Source organism: Thalassophryne amazonica, chromosome 1 (assembly GCF_902500255.1).
Source record: "Thalassophryne amazonica chromosome 1, fThaAma1.1, whole genome shotgun sequence".
Taxonomy (NCBI): Eukaryota; Metazoa; Chordata; class Actinopteri; order Batrachoidiformes; family Batrachoididae; genus Thalassophryne; species Thalassophryne amazonica.
Window position 1 is genome coordinate 127170893 of NC_047103.1, and position 20479 is coordinate 127191371.

A 20479-nucleotide genomic window follows, 5' to 3' on the forward strand; every position below is an offset into this window, starting at 1 on the left:
ATGTTTGTCTAATGTTTGCTTCTATGCAAACATTAGACAAACATCACAAACATTATATGAATGTTCGCAAACTTGCTGAACATTAAATGAACATTCTATGAATGTTCAGTTGATGTTCACAAATTTTCGCCTCCATGCAAACATTAGACAAACGTCACAAACATTACATGAACGTTCACAAACTTGGTGAACAGTAAACAAACATTCTATGAACATTTGTTTGATGTTTGCAAATGTTCGCTTCCGGGTGGGCAACATTCAAAGTCCCCACTCTCATTTCCACCCTTCTAGTTTTCTTCGTCTCCCGCTGTTTGTGGAAATGTTCTCCTCTTCTTCTTCGTCTTCTTTGCCCAGCAGTAGCCCAATTTCCACCGGCACCTTGTTGGGCAACAGCACCGGTGGCGGACGTTGTTAACCCGGGCCGCGACCGATACGGTATGGAAATTTGATTCTCAGTCTGCATAGTTGGGTAGGCTTGTTTTAGGCTTTGTTTTTTCTTGGTCCTGCATGCCTTTTTACGTGTTTTGGATGTGCGTGTCTCCATTGCATCATTTAACTCTGATATGTGCCATTATTACATTCAACTAGTAATTAATAACTAGTAATAATTAGTAACTAGTAATAATTGATTAACTGCTATATTTTTGTCTGAGGTAATCGGGTATGAAGAATGAATTGTCCTTTTAGGTAAATAAAGTTGCTTGAATCTTGAATTTTGAAAGGCGGGACACTCTCTGGTTCAATGTCACCCGTGGTTCAATCTCTATTTACATTTGAAGTTGTGCCAGGAAGGATAGCTGGACCTTTTGATCTTTATTGACCTTGAAAGGTCAAACTTAAGGCCATAGCTCTTTAACTCAAATAGTTTGGAGTGAATGTGGAATAAGCATGATGAAAGGGTTGTGTGTTCGTCAAAGATAAAGTGGTTCAATTTTGGACAGAACTGTTCAAAGGCCATACAGAATCACATATTGTGGCAACATTGAAAAACAAAGTATTAATTTGCATGAATCTTTGTCAAACATGTAAGGATTGGGTATTGTTTTCTTTATCTTGATTCATCAAAACACTGTGAATGTAGTTTTGGGGTGACGTGAAGGACAGCTTGTTCTTTGCATCTGCTAACAAGTAAGTGTGAAATCACTTGCTGCTTCTGAGACAGTGAGAACTGTGATTTTTTTTTTTTTTAGCATTTGTATATTGCTTTATCTGCTTTCAACAGAAACTGGGATTTTAAATTCCACACTGACACTCACAAGCACTGCCTTGTAGTGAATGCAATGGCCACTATGACCAGAATGCTAAACGCCTCCAACTCATTGCTCTACTGTGTCTCTCTTAGTAATAATGAAGACGCAAACATGATTCGAGCTGTTTTGGGCTTTCCTTGCTTTGAAAAAAAAAGCATTCTGTTGCATTACGGTTTTAACTAGAAATGTGTTTAGTACTTGAGGCAGGTTAGTAGCTTCATCCACTTCAAATTTCTGCAAGTTTTTGAAGAATTGGTAGAGCAGTTTTTGAGTAACGTGGCTAATAACGATCAAACCTACATTAGTCAACCTTATCTCCTGGTATTTCTCGATGTCATCACGACAAGTGATTTAATCTATTAGTTTGTGATACAGTCATGAAATGTAGTAGATTTTCATGAGGGTACCACAAACTAATTTCTTTATGGTATCATGAAATAATAGATCATGAACAGGAAGGGGTTTTGCAGACCCGCTGTGTCACATTTGGGTTACCTTTACAGTTAGGATTAGTTTTAGGAACCGGATTAGGGCTCGACAACCCCATCAGGAAAATCTGCTACATTTTGTGATGGTATCATGATCTAATAGTGTGAGACTGGGCTGGCATTAATAAAAAGGCACAGCTTTGTCGTGATTTGGCGCTATATAAATAAAATAAACTGAATTGAAAACTAAGTAAATACAATACAGCAAAATGTGAAAATGTTTTGTCAGATCTGTATTGCAATATGTGAACCACCGAGAAATACAGTATATCGGAAACATTTGCTTTGCACCAAAATTTTAAGAGTACACTTTGCTGTGATGCATTACTTATCCACAGACTGTCTGTCTGCAATACCAGAATATGATTTCAGAACAGGATTCTGTAGCATTAATCAGATGAGTCTACAACTGCATGATCGATGTGACGCATAATCCTCTTGGTGTGACATGATGGATTTTAATTTTCTTTCTGGCTTTGTTGGTACAACCCACTGCCTCGCATTGCTGAGGCATTAGAAAAAAGAAAAACTAAAAGTGGTGAAAATGAAAAACTCGCATCAACTTCAGTAACTCCGTTACTGACTGTTTACACACCAGCTGGCGTTGCAAAGCACATTGCTAAGAGCTCACAGACAGAGTGCCTGGATGTGCGACTGAGTCAATACCCAACTTGAGCTCCGGCTCTTCCATCTCCTCAAGGCAATGCTTGTTTCCTTGTGCAATGTGTCAGTTTTGGTGATTGGATTAGTGTATAAACTCCAACAGGGGGAAAAAAAAACAAAACATTTTTGGGTTTTCAAACATTATTAACTGCTAAACTTTCTTAAAAACAATGTTAGCTTATTAAAGTTAGGGGAACTAAATGCAGTGTTAGCTAATGGGGCCACTGGGTTTCATAGTTTGCTGAAAAGCTAATCCACAAATTAAAAAGTGATCGTTGTTAATTAGCTGAGCTGATTAGCTGAACTGTGCCCGCCACTCTCTGGCATGTCTGACCCCAGTTTAAGTGGACTTACAAGTTGGAATTACCACTGAAACTCAAGTGTTGTGCTTTCAGGGAAAGTTCTGACTTCTGACACTTGTCACACTAAATCTGTGCTGATTCTCAGTTGTGACACAAGTGATATTAAATGTGTGCTGGGTGTACTTGTTTGTCTTTTATATATACCCTTATAAACAGTGCTGGAGAGGACTATCACTGGAATCAAACACCAACTCAGTTGCTGTATTGTAATTCTGTTGTAATGTAGACATGCTTTAATGTAGCTACCAGCTATTTTTCTTATAAACAGTAAGAAAACTATCTTTTTTTTTCTTACACTGCATGATTGCATACCACTTTCTACTTTTTCCTTTGACGGCTGCTAAGGCACCGAAAGACGCTGTAGTCAGCCTGCAGCAGTATCCAATGCGAAGAAACCACTGCCTTGAAATCGGAGACATGTCCGCGGTGATGAGGTACAGCCTCTCGGGGTTTACAGCTATCTTCACATTTAACGCAGAGCTACACTGTGATTACTCTAGAGATGTTCCTCTACATTCTTCACAATGAAAAGGGCAGTATTTCTGGATGGGATTTGAATATTTGACCTTCATGTGGAACAAGTAGATTGACCTAGTCAGTGGTTGCAATCTGCAGTGGTTGTGGCTGTTTTTAATCTATTCTGGTTTTGTGTATGTTGACTCATAGATTGAAAAAAATAATAGATGGAGCATTCAGGGAGAGTCAGTCAGACAGTCAAAGCAGCGTTTTCTGTATTACTTAATGTGTTTTTGAAACATAATTCTATGGCATCCAGTTAGGTTCATAAATATTTGAATAGTAGCACAATTCTTGCCATTTGTCATCTTTATATGACCACAGTGGAGATGAAATGACACAATCAAGATGCAATAGATGTTTGGTTGCAATTTGATGAGCAATTCAAACAAAACACAAAATCATATTAACCCTCTGGGGCTGACGCCGTCGTATACGACGGCTAAGACCAAGCTTTACTAGATTATAAATAACTTTTGAATGATACGAGATAGAAACTTACTTTTTTTGCTGAAACTTTAACTCTGCAGACTTTCAAGCCAGCCATCGGCCGTCTTTGTACTCCTCATAGAAGCTGTGTGATGACGTGCGCAATGTGAGTGTCCAATCAGAATTGGTTCACCGTCACATGGTTTTCCAAAATCCAATCGTAGGGCAGATTTAACTCACGTGAAAAGCCAAAGATCATTTTCAGGAGTGATATATTACTAGTTGGCCCGTTTGAATAGCCCCCTGGGTGCTCCAGTGAGTACATACTATTAGTACATTCTCAGTGTGCCCTGTGCCATTATGCACAGCGATCAGTGAAAGCAGGAGCACACAGAGAGCCTCTGATGACAATCTCACATTCTCATACAAAGAGTGTGTAACTATCAGGATTGCTCCACTAGTTTGCATGTGAATGTTACTGAATAACTCTGTTGCTTTCTCTGAAATAGCACTGTTTACCATATCAATAACAAAATGCATAGACCATTTGGTATATATTGTTCACTGCTCCCTTGGCACTTAAAAAAATATGTGGCGATTCGCGCTGTCGGCAAGAAAATAGTGAGCAGATGATCACTTTCAAGCTGGCTGTTTAAGTGTCTCGTGGTGTTGCAAAACAGCAACGCACACGTGGGGCATGTGTGAACATGTGTCGCACCGTCCCACCTCTCCCCCCTCCAAAACACATGGAGTATGTGTGTTTCGCTCCCCCACTCCCTCTACACATGTGGTGTGCGGGGGGGGGGGGGGGGGGGGGGAGTTGCATAAATTGTTGCATAAATGCAGTTACATAAATTGCTTATATGTATGTACAGACATAATCACATGCTGGGCCGGACAGCCACATCAGAATGCACACAGTACAGCAAGCTGCCTGTCAGCTGATCACAGCACACTGACAGCTGGATGACGACTCAGTGCACGTGTCAAACAGACCACAGCCAGGAGAGGTATATTAATAAGTACTGCACTACCTACATACTCAATTACATAACAAATAACTAAAAGAAAATGATCACATATAGGGTTGGGTATCGAGAACCGGTTCTTTTTGAGTATCGTTAAGAAATATTCGATCCACCGACATCAATAGCCTTTTTGCTTAACGATTCCCTTATCGGTCCTTCACAGCGGCCGTTGTTTTGAGGGTGTTTGTCGGGAAAATGCTCATTCCTCTACGTTGATTACATACCCTGCAGCGGCTCTGTAATCAACCGTTTCTGCAGCGTGACACTACTTTCAAGCGTGAACCAATGAAGCAATGCTTCGATCCACTAGCTAGTTGGTTTGATTTGCTGCTCTTCAGAAACGGCAAGTCCGCTTCTTAACCCCTGTCAAAGCCATTAAAATATTGAGTCACTTTTGTTTGGATTAAACTCACTAACTGGGACTCTTGTTTTGTTGCAGTCAAGAAACGAGAGTCGTCCTCCATTCCGTTGGCAAAGCTCCAAATGTGGCTCTCTGCTGAGACAGAGTCCGGTCAGAATTAATAACTTCAAAACGAATTGCCGCTTTAAATAAAATGACACCTCTTACAAACGTTGTAATACAGACAAGAAACTACAATCGACTAAAATGTTTTTTTCCTCCCAAAATGAGACATCCTGCATTCTTTATGAATTAGATCTTGACGTGCAGCACAGCCAGCTGCAAGAGCTCAGCTCAGATGTATGGAAAGACATTCATGCCAATAATGTCTGAAAGGAAATGCTTTTGACAATAACTACAGATTTTCTTTATTTCTGTTTATGTTCAGAGATCAAGGATCCACCATATAGAGTTTATTATGTCCAAAGTTTAAGGATCCAGTGACCAATTTCATATTTATTTACTTTAAGACTCAATAAAATGTTGTTCAATTTCAATTCAATTTCAATGTAATTGGCTTATAAAGTGCCAAATCACAATAAATGCTGTCTCAAGGTGCCTCATGTAGAACAGTTCAACATAAAAATTAAAATAAATAAATAAAATTAAAAAAATTCAAATACATAATTAAAAACAGAAGTAAAAGAATAAAACAGAAAAAACTTAAAACTATTCATAAGAAAGAGAATAAAAATAAGTCAAATCAAATCAATTTTATTTATATAGCGCCAAATCACAACAAACAGTTGCCCCAAGGCGCTTTATATTGTAAGGCAAGGCCATACAATAATTACGGAAAAACCCCAACGGTCAAAACGACCCCCTATGAGCAAGCACTTGGCAACAGTGAGAAGGAAAAACTCCCTTTTAACAGGAAGAAACCTCCAGCAGAACCAGGCTCAGGGAGGGGCAGTCTTCTGCTGGGACTGGTTGGGGCTGAGGGAGAGAACCAGGAAAAAGACATGCTGTGGAGAGGAGCAGAGGTCAATCACTAATGATTAAATGCAGAGTGGTGCATACAGAGCAAAAAGAGAAAGAAACACTCAGTGCATCATGGGAACCCCCCAGCAGTCTAAGTCTATAGCAGCATAACTAAGGGATGGTTCAGGGTCACCTGATCCAGCCCTAACTATAAGCTTTATCAAAAAGGAAAGTTTTAAGCCTAATCTTAAAAGTAGAGAGGGTGTCTGTCTCCCTGATCTGAATTGGGAGCTGGTTCCGCAGGAGAGGAGCCGGAAAGCTGAAGGCTCTGCCTCCCATTCTACTCTTACAAACCCTAGGAACTACAAGTAAGCCTGCAGTCTGAGAGTGAAGCGCTCTATTGGGGTGATATGGTACTATGAGGTCCCTAAGATAAGATGGGACCTGATTATTCAAAACCTTATAAGTAAGAAGAAGAATTTTAAATTATATTCTAGAATTAATAGGAAGCCAATGAAGAGAGGCCAATATGGGTGAGATATGCTCTATCCTTCTAGTCCCTGTTAGCACTCTAGCTGCAGCATTTTGAATTAACTGAAGGCTTTTCAGGGAACTTTTAGGACAACCTGATAATAATGAATTACAATAGTCCAGCCTAGAGGAAATAAATGCATGAATTAGTTTTTCAGCATCACTCTGAGACAAGACCTTTCTAATTTTAGAGATATTGCGCAAATGCAAAAAAGCAGTCCTACATATTTGTTTAATATGTGCATTGAATGACATATCCTGATCAAAAATGACTCCAAGATTTCTCACAGTATTACTAGAGGTCAGGGGAATGCCATCCAGAGTAAGGATCTGGTTAGACACCATGTTTCTAAGATTTGTGGGGCCAAGTACAATAACTTCAGTTTTATCTGAGTTTAAAAGCAGGAAATTAGAGGTCATCCATGTCTTTATGTCTGTAAGACAATCCTGCAGTTTAGCTAATTGGTGTGTGTCCTTTGGCTTCATGGATAGATAAAGCTGGGTATCATCTGCGTAACAATGAAAATTTAAGCAGTGCCGTCTAATAATACTGCCTAAGGGAAACATGTATAAAGTGAATAAAATTGGTCCTAGCACAGAACCTTGTGGAACTCCATAATTAACCTTAGCCTGTGAAGAAAATTCCACATTTACATGAACAAATTGTCATCTATTAGATAAATATGATTCAAACCACCGCAGCGAGGTGTCTTTAATACCTATGGCATGCTCTAATCTCTGTAATAAAATTTTATGGTCAACAGTATCAGAAGCAGCACTGAGGTCTAACAGAACAAGCACAGAGATGAGTACACTGTCTGAGGCCATAAGAAGATCATTTGTAACCTTCACTAATGCTGTTTCTGTACTATGATCAATTCTAAAACCTGACTGAAACTCTTCAAATAGACCATTCCTCTGCAGATGATCAGTTAGCAGTTTTACACTACCCTTTCAAGAATTTTTGAGAGAAAAGGAAGGTTGGAGATTGGCCTATAATTAGCTAAGATAGCTGGGTCAAGTGATGGCTTTTTAAGTAATGGTTTAATTACTGCCACCTTAAAAGCCTGTGGTACATAGCCAACTAATAAAGATAGATTGATCATATTTAAGATCGAAGCATTAATTAATGGTAGGGCTTCCTTGAGCAGCCTGGTAGGAATGGGGTCTAATAGACATGTTGATGGTTTGGAGGAAGTAACTAATGAAAATAACTCAGACAGAACAATCTGAGAGAAAGAGTCTAACCAAATACCGGCATCACTGAAAGCAGCAAAAGATAACGATATGTCTTTGGGATGGTTATGAGTAATTTTTTCTCTAATAGTTAAAATTTTATTAGCAAAGAAAGTCATGAAGTCATTACTAGTTAAAGTTAAAGGAATACTCGGCTCAATAGAGCTCTGACTCTTTGTCAGCCTGGCTACAGTGCTGAAAAGAAACCTGGGGTTGTTCTTATTTTCTTCAATTAGTGATGAGTAGTAAGATGTCCTAGCTTTACGGAGGGCTTTTTTATAGAGCAACAGACTCTTTTTCCAGGCTAAGTGAAGATCTTCTAAATTAGTGAGACACCATTTTCTCTCCAACTTACGGGTTATCTGCTTTAAGCTGCGAGTTTGTGAGTTATACCACGGAGTCAGGCACTTCTGATTTAAAGCTCTCTTTTTCAGAGGAGCTACAGCATCCAAAGTTGTCTTCAATGAGGATGTAAAACTATTGACGAGATACTCTATCTCACTTACAGAGTTTAGGTAGCTACTCTGCACTGTGTTGGTATATGGCATTAGGGAACATAAAGAAGGAATCATATCCTTAAACCTAGTTACAGCACTTTCTGAAAGACTTCTAGTGTAATGAAACTTATTCCCCACTGCTGGGTAGTCCATCAGAGTAAATGTAAATGTTATTAAGAAATGATCAGACAGAAGGGAGTTTTCAGGGAATACTGTTAAGTCTTCAATTTCCATACCATAAGTCAGAACAAGATCTAAGATATGATTAAAGTGGTGGGTGGACTCATTTACATTTTGAGCAAAGCCAGTTGAGTCTAATAATAGATTAAATGCAGTGTTGAGGCTGTCATTCTCAGCACCTGTGTGGATGTTAAAATCGCCCACTATAATTATCTTATCTGAGCTAAGCACTAAGTCAGACCAAAGGTCTGAAAATTCACAGAGAAACTCACAGTAACGACCAGGTGGACGATAGATAATAACAAATAAAACTGGGTTTTGGGACTTCCAATTTGGATGGACAAGACTAAGAGTCAAGCTTTCAAATGAATTAAAGGTCTGTCTGGGTTTTTGATTAATTAATAAGCTGGAATGGAAGATTGCTGCTAATCCTCCGCCTCGGCCCATGCTACGAGCATTCTGGCAGTTTGTGTGACTCGGGGGTGTTGACTCATTTAAACTAACATATTCATCCTGCTGTAACCAGGTTTCTGTAAGGCGGAATAAATCAATATGTTGATCAATTATTATATCATTTACTAACAGGGACTTAGAAGAGAGAGACCTAATGTTTAATAGACCACATTTAACTGTTTTAGTCTGTGGTGCAGTTGAAGGTGCTATATTATTTTTTCTTTTTGAATTTTTGCTTAAATAGATTTTTACTGGTTATTGGTGGTCTGGGAGCAGGCACCGTCTCTACGGGGATGGGGTAATGAGGGGATGGCAGGGGGAGAGAAGCTGCAGAGAGGTGTGTAAGACTACAACTCTGCTTCCTGGTCCCAACCCTGGATAGTCACAGTTTGGAGGATTTAAGAAAATTGGCCAGAATTCTAGAAATGAGAGCTGCTCCATCCAAAGTGGGATGGATGCCGTCTCTCCTAACAAGACCATGTTTTCCCCAGAAGCTTACTTAAATAGAAGAAACTTAAATAGACTTTAAGTCTTGACTTAAAAATGTCCACGGACTCCAACTGCCTCACGGTCGCAGGAAGACCGTTCCACAGAGCGGGTGCACGATAAGAAAAAGCTCTTTGACCCACTGACATAGAAAACCTGTAAGGCCTACTTTTAGTGCACAAAAAATTCACAAGCGGTATCGATAAGGGAATCAATAAGGAATCAGATCAATAAGTGGAATCGATAATGGTATTGATATCGATAAAATCTTATCAATACCCATCCCTAATCACATAACCCAGAAGCAGAGTGACACGTTGGTCTGTGTGCTGAACTGACAGGGAGCATGTTCACCAACAGCAGCAGCTTTTGAGAGCTCTGGTTCTGGATGTCCCAGCTGGGGAACACATGCCAGGTTTTGACGGACATGACCTAACAAATGTCCACTGTGACACACGTGTGTCTGCTTGCTGTCCTCACGTGGACATACATCAAAACATATATCGCTGTTGCGATGGGCTGAAGCGAGCGAGTGCACGGCGCACATTGACAGACTGTCCCAGGTGAAACGGACCAACATATCATAACACGTACGGGGCGATCTGAATGTCACGTCACCCACGTGAGCTCTCTTCCACATGACGTGGTGTCTGTCCTGCGGTGCGCTGTCCACAGGGCATGTGTGTAGGGCTGAACACATGCCCAGGGCCAGCTGGACACGCCGGGCCAGCAAATATGGACAAGAGGGAACTGCTTCATTCATGTAATTTCATAACTGTACGTCTGTGACTATGAGTCATCTACAGAGAAACAGACGGTTCATACTTGTATTGTTTGCTCTATAAGAGGGATTCAATAAAATGCAGTGTTTTTTATGGTGTATGTTTTTTTTTTTAAATACATTCATCTCCTTCTTGAATTCAAGCATTTTACACACCTTTTATAGGGCAGCGATGGTCGCGCAGTGGTAAAGTTTCTGTAAGTCAGTCAGAGCTTTTGTAAATTGCAGGTTCGAATCCCTCAGGTAGCATGTATTATTTTTTCCACAGCAGCTGCACGATGTGGTTCACGAGCGTGCATGAAACCGTCAGCACAGGATTGTTCATGCTTGCCCGACCATGTGTCTATCCTGACGTCAGCTCGATGTTTTGCTGTGGGCTGTTTCGTCGTGATTTGCCCTGATTCTTACTTATTCGTGCTATGTGTGAAGGGGCCCTTAAGGATGCCAGTCATTAACAAGTTGTTTGCCCCATACACAGAAAGCTGGTAACATCCAGAAAACCTTCATCTTATGTTAGTCATTTAATTTTGCATGTAATATGAGAAAATAGTAAAATACCATCTTGACTCATCCTTACATATATCCTTCTAAAATTTTATTAATCAGGTGATTGTGTCTTATATGAAGTGTAATTAGATCATCTTGACTCAAAATTAAAGAACTATACTTGGCAATACTTTGTAATTTTGAGTTTACCAAGTTTAATATTTAAAAAAATATTTAAAAATAATTATTCTTAAACAATTTAAATAGCCATTATTTTTTGTTTATCAAAACCATTTCAGAACCAGCCCACCTACAGTAGCTTTAGTGTATTAGAAACAACTTCATCATTGATTTCTAACACTGGGGAAACTAGTTTCTATCAAATAAAATGGGAAGGGAGAAAAAAAATCTTATGTAGTTGGAAGATAGAACACATCAGAATTTGACTTTATTTTTGTAATAACTTTTTAATTGATTAGTCAATATCAAAAAAGTTGACAAACATTTTTCAACCGATTCTTTAATTGTTCCTTGTAGTTAATATTTGGTGGAATCAGCTCAGTAACTCAGTGGATTGTTTATCTTTGTGTTTCAGACAGGAAAACCACCCGTGGACGATCTGTTCTCAGACCTGTGTGATGGACGACGTCTGCTGGAGCTGCTGGAGGGGCTGATAGGACATGAACTGGTATAAATTAAGACACACTTAGTCAAATGCAAATGTAAAACCTACAGTTATAATAAATGTAATTTGTATGGATGCATGTGATGATTTGTATTTAAATTATATAGATGAAAATGCCTCTTTTTGGCATTTTTAGTGCAGTAAAAACGAAAATCAAAATACATTTATGAAACGTGTAATACGGTGAAAAGGGGGTCCTGTTCGTTGGTTTGAATACAATGCTTATACTACCAGAGAACTGACAGGGTGCTCTTTAGAACTTATCAGATATGCTATTGTGTATTTATATAAAGCATGAACAATGATTGGTCTTCTCCATGCGGCAGGCTAGATTAAGGACCCCAATGCAGAGAACCACAATGTACAAAGGTAAACCTGGTTTTATTCACCCAGACGGTAAATAGCAGTGGTTTGTTCAGCAGACTGACACATGGTGATATTCCAGACAGAGGTCGGGCGCACGATAGATCAGTCAATCAGGGCAACAGTCTTCCGTTCAGTGTACTAAGTAGACGCTATGGGAGACTCTTTGGGAGCATCTACCATCCTTAGATGGCCACTTAAGTGACACTTGATAAGTTGTAACCATGGAAATATGTCCCATCAACACCTTTTGTGTCATACAATAGTGTTAATTTCATCAGATGAGATGAAATATAATTGTTAACGACCATTATTTTCATGACAAAAATGAGATGATGACGACACTTCGGCATTGTTCTAAAATGCTGACTAAAATTAAATTAACATGCATTAGCATAAATTAACACTATCACACAACATATGTAATTGCAATGACAATATGAAATAAATAATATCATTGGAAAAAAGAGGAACTACCAAAAAAAAACAAAAAAACAAACAACTTTACTACATTGGGCCTCATGCAAGAATATTTATGTGAACATTAAATTTCTATGACCATTTTTCATACTATGGGCTCAAGTGTGCCACACCGGATTCAATTAATAGTTATAAATCCTAATAAATTCTAATTTCAAAGTCTGGTTCTGTGGAAATCAGTGCATCATCACGAGGACAACAAAGTAGCATAAATAAAGCCCCAAAAGTATCAAATAAGGTTGCATGCCCTGCCTATTATGTTAACGGTGTCAAATCAGCACACTTGGATAAGATGATACCAAGGAACTTTTCTTTTTTGAGGAGGATCTTTGGTCATCCGACATTGCAGTCCCACAATCAGATAGACACAGAAGTACATCTGTAATTGACAACTGTGTAAACCAGGGGTATTCAACTCCTTCCAGAAAGGGCAGAGAGGGTGCAGGTTTTCTTTGCAACCACCCACTTCACCAGGTCATTTCACTGATGAACTGATTCCATCTGCTCAAAGTGATTTCACTGTTTAACATCACTTTGAGCAGATGGAATTAGTTCATCAGCGAAATCAGCTGGTGGAGTGGGTGGTTGCAAAGAAAACCTGCACCCTCTGGGCCCTTTCTGGAATGAGATGAATATCCCTGGTGTAAACAGTTAGATTGAAGGAGCTGCTAAAGCCAGGAAATGGGGGAAGAGTGAGTGCTTTTAATGTAGTTTCATCCCTCATAAGGGTCAGACTCCACTGCTGAAATAATAAAGTGATGGTTCTACATGAAAATAGATTTAAAATTGTACCACCACATCAAGACTATTGAGCCTTTCACACTGAATACATCAGATGCGTCAAATGCATCAAAAATCGGTCTAAAAAGCATTCATTTCAATGATACACGTTGCTTTTTAGATGCGTCAGATGCGTCGCTTCAAAAGCCAAGCTAAAATTACGCTTCTGATGGGAGCGCGCATTGCTGCTTGTCGGCAGACTGACGCGGTCAAAGTTCAATCCAATCCAACTTTCAATGCTCAGAGCTGTGACGTACCTTTGCGTTGTCCAATAGGAATGATGCGTCGGGCCAAAACACGGAAGACTAGCAGCAGAAACCACTGATCTCTACAAAACTGATCGGTGTAGAAACCACTGATCTGTGCAGAACATACGTGTCACAGGACTGCTCATTTATGGAGCAGTTTTCTGAAGAAAAATCCTTTGAAATGTTTTTTGTTGTTGTTTGTTACCTCAGAATTTCTGATTACTGTTAAAAAAAAAAGTTTAGAACACTTGGAATTAAAATAGCTATATAAATCAATAAATGGTTCTTTAGAAATCTTTCATCTGTAAATTAAAACCACTTATTTCAGATTAGACAATTTCTTGTTTAACATAAGGACATTTATTTTTAGACAAAATAACATGGAAATTTGTACATTTTTTTAAGTCTGGTAGATTATTTATATCTAATTTCAACCAGAAAGACACTGTAAATAAATACAAATGTTTATTTTAAATGCAACAGGAAATAATTTAACAATGACTGCAGTGTGATTGTAAAGTAGGATTTCTGTGACATAAACCTCATGATGTTTTTTTTATATATATATAGTCATTTCAACTTGTAATTTCACCAAAATATGTAATTGCCTTTAATGTTATCAGGACAGAGTCATTTCTAAAATATGAATTTGAGCGCAATAAGTGGAGAGCTTCTACTTGTGCAAATGTCTTTTGACTTTGATTTCGTGGACATTTTTAATGATCTGTTCATTTATTGTTAAAATATAAAATGAAAGCTTTTTTAAAAATAATAAAATAGTTGCTGTTGAAAGAGCCTTTTATTTAGAAGCAGGTGATGTTCTGCTGGATTCTCGGGACCAGATGAAGGTCTCTTCTGCAGCTTTGAACTCTGGTGGTGTTGCTGAAGACACTTTTGTCCTATTTTGAAGAGCAGAGATGTTTTCTTTCGACTGGACTTCGTGGTTTTCAGCTCATCAATTGAAGTCTGGTTGTCTGCACAGCAAATGTTCCTGATTGGGACATTCATTCATCTTCTACCGCTTTGTCCAATTAAGGGTCGCGGGGAGCTGGAGCCTATCCCAGCAGTCATAGGGCGTGAGGCGGGGTACACCCAGGACAGGACGCCAGTCTGTCGCAGGGCCACAAACAGACAAACAAACACAGACACACCCACACGCACACCTACGGACAATTTAAAGATTCCAATCCACCTAACCCGCATGTCTTTGGATGTGGGAGGAAACCAGAGCACCCGGAAATAAAAATATTTCTTTAAATATAAAGAAACACTAAACAGTTTATATATAAAAAAGGAAAAAAAAATGGGAAAAAAACGATGGAAAAAAACTCAGAAAAAATAAGTTATTTAAAGTTGAGCTTTTGTGGTGTCTGAAAAAAGTTGTAGCTTTATTTGGTAAAAATAAAAAAGACAATCATTTAGAAATTAAAGCATTCACTCAGATCAACTGTGCTAAAAGGCTAAGCTAACATTAGCTGATCATTAAACCTTCACAGTTCAGTAAACGTTATGTTTTATTTTTACATTATTCTCACCTCAATAAAGCTGCAGAACTAAACTCCGTTGGGCAAACTGGGACTTCGCATATATCCAAAAAGTGGGAGATTTCGGACTGAGTGGGTTTGCTCCATCACCCCGGTTGCCTGCCTCGCTCTGCCCAGTGATGATGCCTGAAGGCCGGGTTGTCCGTGTGGGTCAGCCCGCTGTCGCGGTTCGATCGATATCCCACCAAGTCGTCAGTCCTCCCTCGGTCGGCGTTAATCCGAAAATTAGCTGAGAAAAAGCTTCTCCCAGCAGGGTGATGGGAGAATCGTTCTACTGCTGTTTTTTAAAGATTTTTGTGGTTTAGGCGACGCAAATTCAAGATGGCGATCGCTGAACTTTTTTCAGGTTGTGGAAACGACCAGAGTGTGACGTGGCAATCTCCGCCCCCTTGCCGCTTCCGAAGCGATGCGTCTGACGTCATGTGTTGGATGCGGTAAAAACGCATCTTGACGGATTTGAAAGCGTTCACAGATTGGCCTGAAGTATGCAGTGTGAAAGGCCCATAACACTGTCAACCACAGGAGAGGTTCAAGGGTCAGTGTCTATCATGGAGATAAATGAAATCTTACATACTATAAGTACTTTAATGTCTTTGTACCCATCTGTCCAAACTACAAGAAAATTGGTAAATGCGGGAAGCTCTCTGAAATCACTCATACAAGCCACGCACACACAGATCTATTTATACAAGTGGTTCTTGCATGAGGCCTGTTGTCTTTAGTGACAAAGTTGATTTTTTTTTTTTTTTTCTGTGTGGTAACCTATTAAGGTTGGAGCAAAGGTGTTATCATGCCAGTCAGTGTTTTCAAAATGTAATGCCTTATCTTCAGGTTTCCTTTTAGCATTCTCTGGTTTTCTTTCCATATTCTTAAAGCTATCTTCAATATTTTCAGGTGGTGTTTGGTATTCTCAAACTCTCATTCTATATTCTCCAGTTTTACATATTCTCAAACTTTCATTCTATATTGTCTGGTTTCATTCCAAATTCTCAAACTTTCATTTGACTTTCTCAGGTTTAATTCAGTATTCTCAAACTTTCATTCTGTATTCTCACATTTTATTCCATATTCTCAAACTTCCATTTAATGTTGTCATATTTTGTTCAATATTCTCACACTTGGGTGACATAAGTGGTTTAGTGGTTAGCATTGTTGTCTCACAGAAAGAAGGTTGTTGAATTGCTTCCCATGTGGAAATCAAACCACAGCTGTTTTCATCAACATCATCCAGACCATCAGTGTGCACAAAAACAGCCCCTTTCTCCACACCCACGCTGCTTTGCCCAACTTTGCCATGCTGACATTTTTCACATTACTTGTCTGATCATAAATATTTCAAAAAGGTGTAGTTTGGACTATCTCTGACTGGATGTTGTGGAGTTATGGGGTAAAAACAGCAAGAATGGTGACAGAGGTCAATTTCAACTTGTACATGGGGTCAAAAGTTGAATTTGCTCCAATTTTGGTAAAAGGTGGTGCAAATTATTGGTTGAGCTAATAGGATTAATAAATGGAATAGTTTTGATAGTGTTGAATGCTTGGTCTCCAAAGTAAAGCTCAAACAGTGTCGACATCCATTGGATTCTATGGCATGTGACATATGTTACCCTGTAAAATGATAACTACAGTGGTGGCTACAGCTAACCAAAAGGTAGCTTTGATAACAGCTAATCAGCTAACTGAAAAGTTATCTTTCATAAAGCTAAATCAATAAACCACCCAAAAATTTATCGGAAGCTACAGCTAACCGATAACTTTCACTATTGTCTCTGGTACACTCTCAGCTGCTAACAAGCCGATTTTGAGTTTTAACACCACGATCACCAACCTAAACAATGAGTCACCACTTCTTTTGACCCCTTTTCTTTAACCTTTGACCCCTGTACAAACTGAAATTGACCTGGTCACCATTCTTGCTGTTTTTACCCCATAACTCCATAAGATTCAGTCACAGATAGTCCAAACTATATCTTTTTGGAATCTTTATGATCAGGCAAATAATGCATTAAAGTTTTCAATATGATTGGAGTATCTTTTAATTTTGACCCCTGTGTAGTTCTTCAATTGACCCCGACCTGGCTGCCCATTGAAAATGCAAGTGGCCAGTTTTTTTTTTGTTTTTTTTTCCCAAAGGAGTCTAAGGAGTATGTGTGCCAATTTGGTGCTTGTTTCCTGAAATGAAAAATTGTTACAGTTATCTGCTCCACTATAAGTGACTTTAACATCTTTGTCCTTTGTTAGACACCTTTAATGGAAATATTTTTGGAATTGATCACACTGTCTGTCCCTAATTGATTTCCTCCCTCTGTTCCGTAGGTGAGGTTGGAGAGAGGAGTTACCCGTGTCCACTCCCTCAACAATGTTAACCGTGCTCTGCAGATCTTGCAGAAGAACAATGTGAGTGTGCACACCATTATATTACTGTTCTCATAATGAGATAATGTGTGATAGTTTAATGTAGTGTGTAATATCTGCTGAATATATAAGTGAATCAGCAGACAGTGGACTATTCACATTAAAACCATTTTCAGGTTTGTCTGAGCACTTTGTTTTCATTATCATTGTGTCTCTCAGGACAGTTTTCTGTAAAAAGAATATGTACTTTATTTACAGCTCTGTCCTGCTTTTTGGCCTTGTTTGTCTTTTTTTCTGTTTTGTGCCTATTTTTACTTCTACACATATAATTTAGTTTGCTTTCTTTTTGTCTCCTGTCTGTCATTCTATTAACCATCCTTGCATTTTCACACTGATTATTATTTATATTATTATTACGTCCGCCAAGGATGTAATAAAATCACTGGCGTATTTTATTTGTATTTATTTGTCTGTCTGTCTGTCTGCCCGTTAGTAGGATTACATCAAAAGTACTGTATGGATTTTGATGAATTTTTCACCACAGATAGATGTTTGGCCTTCGAAGAACCCATTAAATTTTGGAGGTGATCCGGATTTTGAGCTTTACGTCAAAACTACTTAACAGATTTTCACCAAATGTTCACCACACATTGGTGTTAGGCCTGGGAAGACTCCACTAAATGTTGAAGGTGATCTAGATTCGGATCTGGATTCTGGATCAGGATTTCACTTTGTAGACTTTTATGGATTACATCAACCCCTAACCCTAACCCTAACCCTACTTCACAGATATGATATCACAATGTAAAACCAAGATCAGGAAGACACTATTTTGTTTCAGCTTGTGAATTAAATATCAGATTGTAACATCTTGATCAGTCAGACCATTCTGGATCAGTATGAAATTATTGCATTGTGTTGTGGAATCCGGATCCAGGTAAAGTCTGGATCACGATGTGAATCAAATATCTGTTATTTTGAGTCCTCAGAAATCTCATATTATTATTATTATTATTATTATTATTATTATTGCTGGTATTATTATTACTATTATTATTGTTAGTAGTAGTAGTAATAATAGTAGTAGTAATAGTAGTAATAATAGAATGTGGTTAATGGTTGACATCTTGGGTTTGAAGCCAGACTGTTCTGTTCCCTGAATGGCAAGTAGCTGGAACTGAAACCTGCCAAGACTAATCCTCACAATGGAGTTTTTCCTTACCACTTTTGCCTGTGTGCTTGCTCTGGGGGTTGGTAAGGTTAGACCTTACGTGTGTAAAGTGCCTTGAGGCAACTTTGTTCTGATTTGGCGCTATATAAATGAAATAAATTGAACTGAAATTGAAATTGACATGCACCTTCACTGGCACAGAGAGCAGTGTAATACCCCTATAGTTATTGCCATACAGGCGGTCATCTTTCTTTTCCAAAGTGGAATGAGTCTTGTCTTGCAGTCTGTAGGGATGGCCCTCATCTCCCAGACTGAAACAAATACCTCCCCACCGGGAGGAGCGCCCCTCCAATACTGCACATCCCTGACACTTTCTGTGTCCAAAGCTCTTTCACTGCCTTTGTTATGTGACGTTTGATAATTTGCTGTTGACTGGAGAATCATCCACAAGAACTTTCGTACTGGGGATGTTAAAAAATGGGTTATTAGTTGGGAAAGTGGGGAAAAAAAACAAACAAAACAACAGGAAAGCCAGATTACAATTTCCAAGAACCAGTATCTTTTGATAAATTGATGGAAGAGAAGTATATTGTGAGGTGGAAGAATTGTTCATGTGTTGAATAATCTCATCTGTGAGGCATGGTGTGGAGGTAGCAGAGGTGGAACAAAGTCATCATCAAGTCACTTTCAAGTTATGAATCAGCAAGTCCCAAGTCAAGTCTCAAGTCATAATGATCACCAACTGTTTGCAAGCTGACTTGAGATTGACTTGGGACTTGCTGATTCATGACTTGAGAATGACTTGACAGTGACTTCGTCTCACCTCTGCAAGGTAGTGTTATGGTGTGGGCTTTGAAATAGCAGCCAGTGGATTGGGTTCATTTGTAGTGATCTGGCTGCTGACAAATGCAGTAGGATTAATTCTGATTTATACTCATATTTACCATAATGCTTCAAAATGCAAGCTTTTAAACTTCATTCTTCATTATTTTCATTTAACTCTGTTGTGCTGTGATAGTCAGCTAAAACCACAGTAACTTTGTTAATGTTCAGGAGGTGATGAGCTAGTGGTTAAGCATTGGGCTTGAGACCAGAGGATCCTTTGTTCAAATCCCAGCCCGACTGGAAAATCACTAAGGGCCCTTGGGCAAGGTCCTTAATCCCCTAGTTCAGGAGTGCCCAAGTTCGGGCCTCAAGATATACCTTCCCATCCCAGTTTTTTTTTTTTTTTACATGCTCCCGTGACGAAATGAGTCAAGTTTTCATGACGGGGTGTTTTTTTTTAACTCACTATTCCTAACCCTACTCCTACCCCCGACCCTAACCTTAACATAACCTAATCTTACTCTTTCCCCCCAACCTAACCATAACCCCCCCCCCCCCCCCCCGTTTCACTTTTAATTTTGTGCAGCCATCACAGAATGAATTAGAATGAATTAGCTCCCTTGATGAAAATGAGGCACTTTTCATCACAATGTCACGAACCAATAGATTAATGTATATTTCGTGCTACTGGACGACTTGCCGTGAGACCAGGTTGACCTTCCTGACACTCTTAGTTGTCTCCCTGTTCCAACATACCTGAATCCAATGAAAGACTCGTTAACAGGCTTTTAATGGGCCTTTCATTGGATGCAGGTGTGTTGGAGCAGGGAGACAACTAAGAGTGTCAGGAAGGTAGATCTCGAGGACCGAACTTGGGCACCCCTGCCCTAGTTGCTCCCGGTGTGTAGTGAGCGCCTTGTATGGCAGCACCCTGACATCGGGGTGAATGTGAGGCATTATTATTGTAAAGATCTTCGAGCTTCTGATACAGATGGAAAAGCGCTATATAAGTGCAGTCCATGTACCATTCATAAACTGGGGATGTCATAAGTGTGTATCATGTGTAAGTTGCCACCTGCTTGGATGCACTATGTAACTTCTTTGTGTTTGCCTGTATAATGTTTATGTTTTGAGTTTGGCAAATAAAGCCTGAATGAAATTTGATTTCCTTCTTCCAGGTTGAGTTGGTGAATATTGGAGCAGCAGATATTGTTGATGGCAATCATAAGCTCATTCTCGGCCTCATCTGGAGCATCATTCTCCACTGGCAGGTTTGTGTTCATTGTTGTAGACCTGTGGATTTTCGATACATACTAAAGGA

At 39.1% G+C, this 20479-nt stretch overlaps 1 protein-coding gene across 1 annotated transcript in view; it reads left to right on the forward strand.

The window, feature by feature from the left end:
* dmd (dystrophin) overlaps positions 1-20479 on the forward strand; it is a 1392820-nt gene that overhangs the window by 278023 nt on the left and 1094318 nt on the right. The window contains exons 3-5 of the mRNA XM_034174291.1: positions 11303-11395; positions 17124-17204; positions 20337-20429. The gene's annotated coding sequence lies outside the window, so the exon portion shown is untranslated. The remainder of the gene's footprint in view (positions 1-11302; positions 11396-17123; positions 17205-20336; positions 20430-20479) is intronic.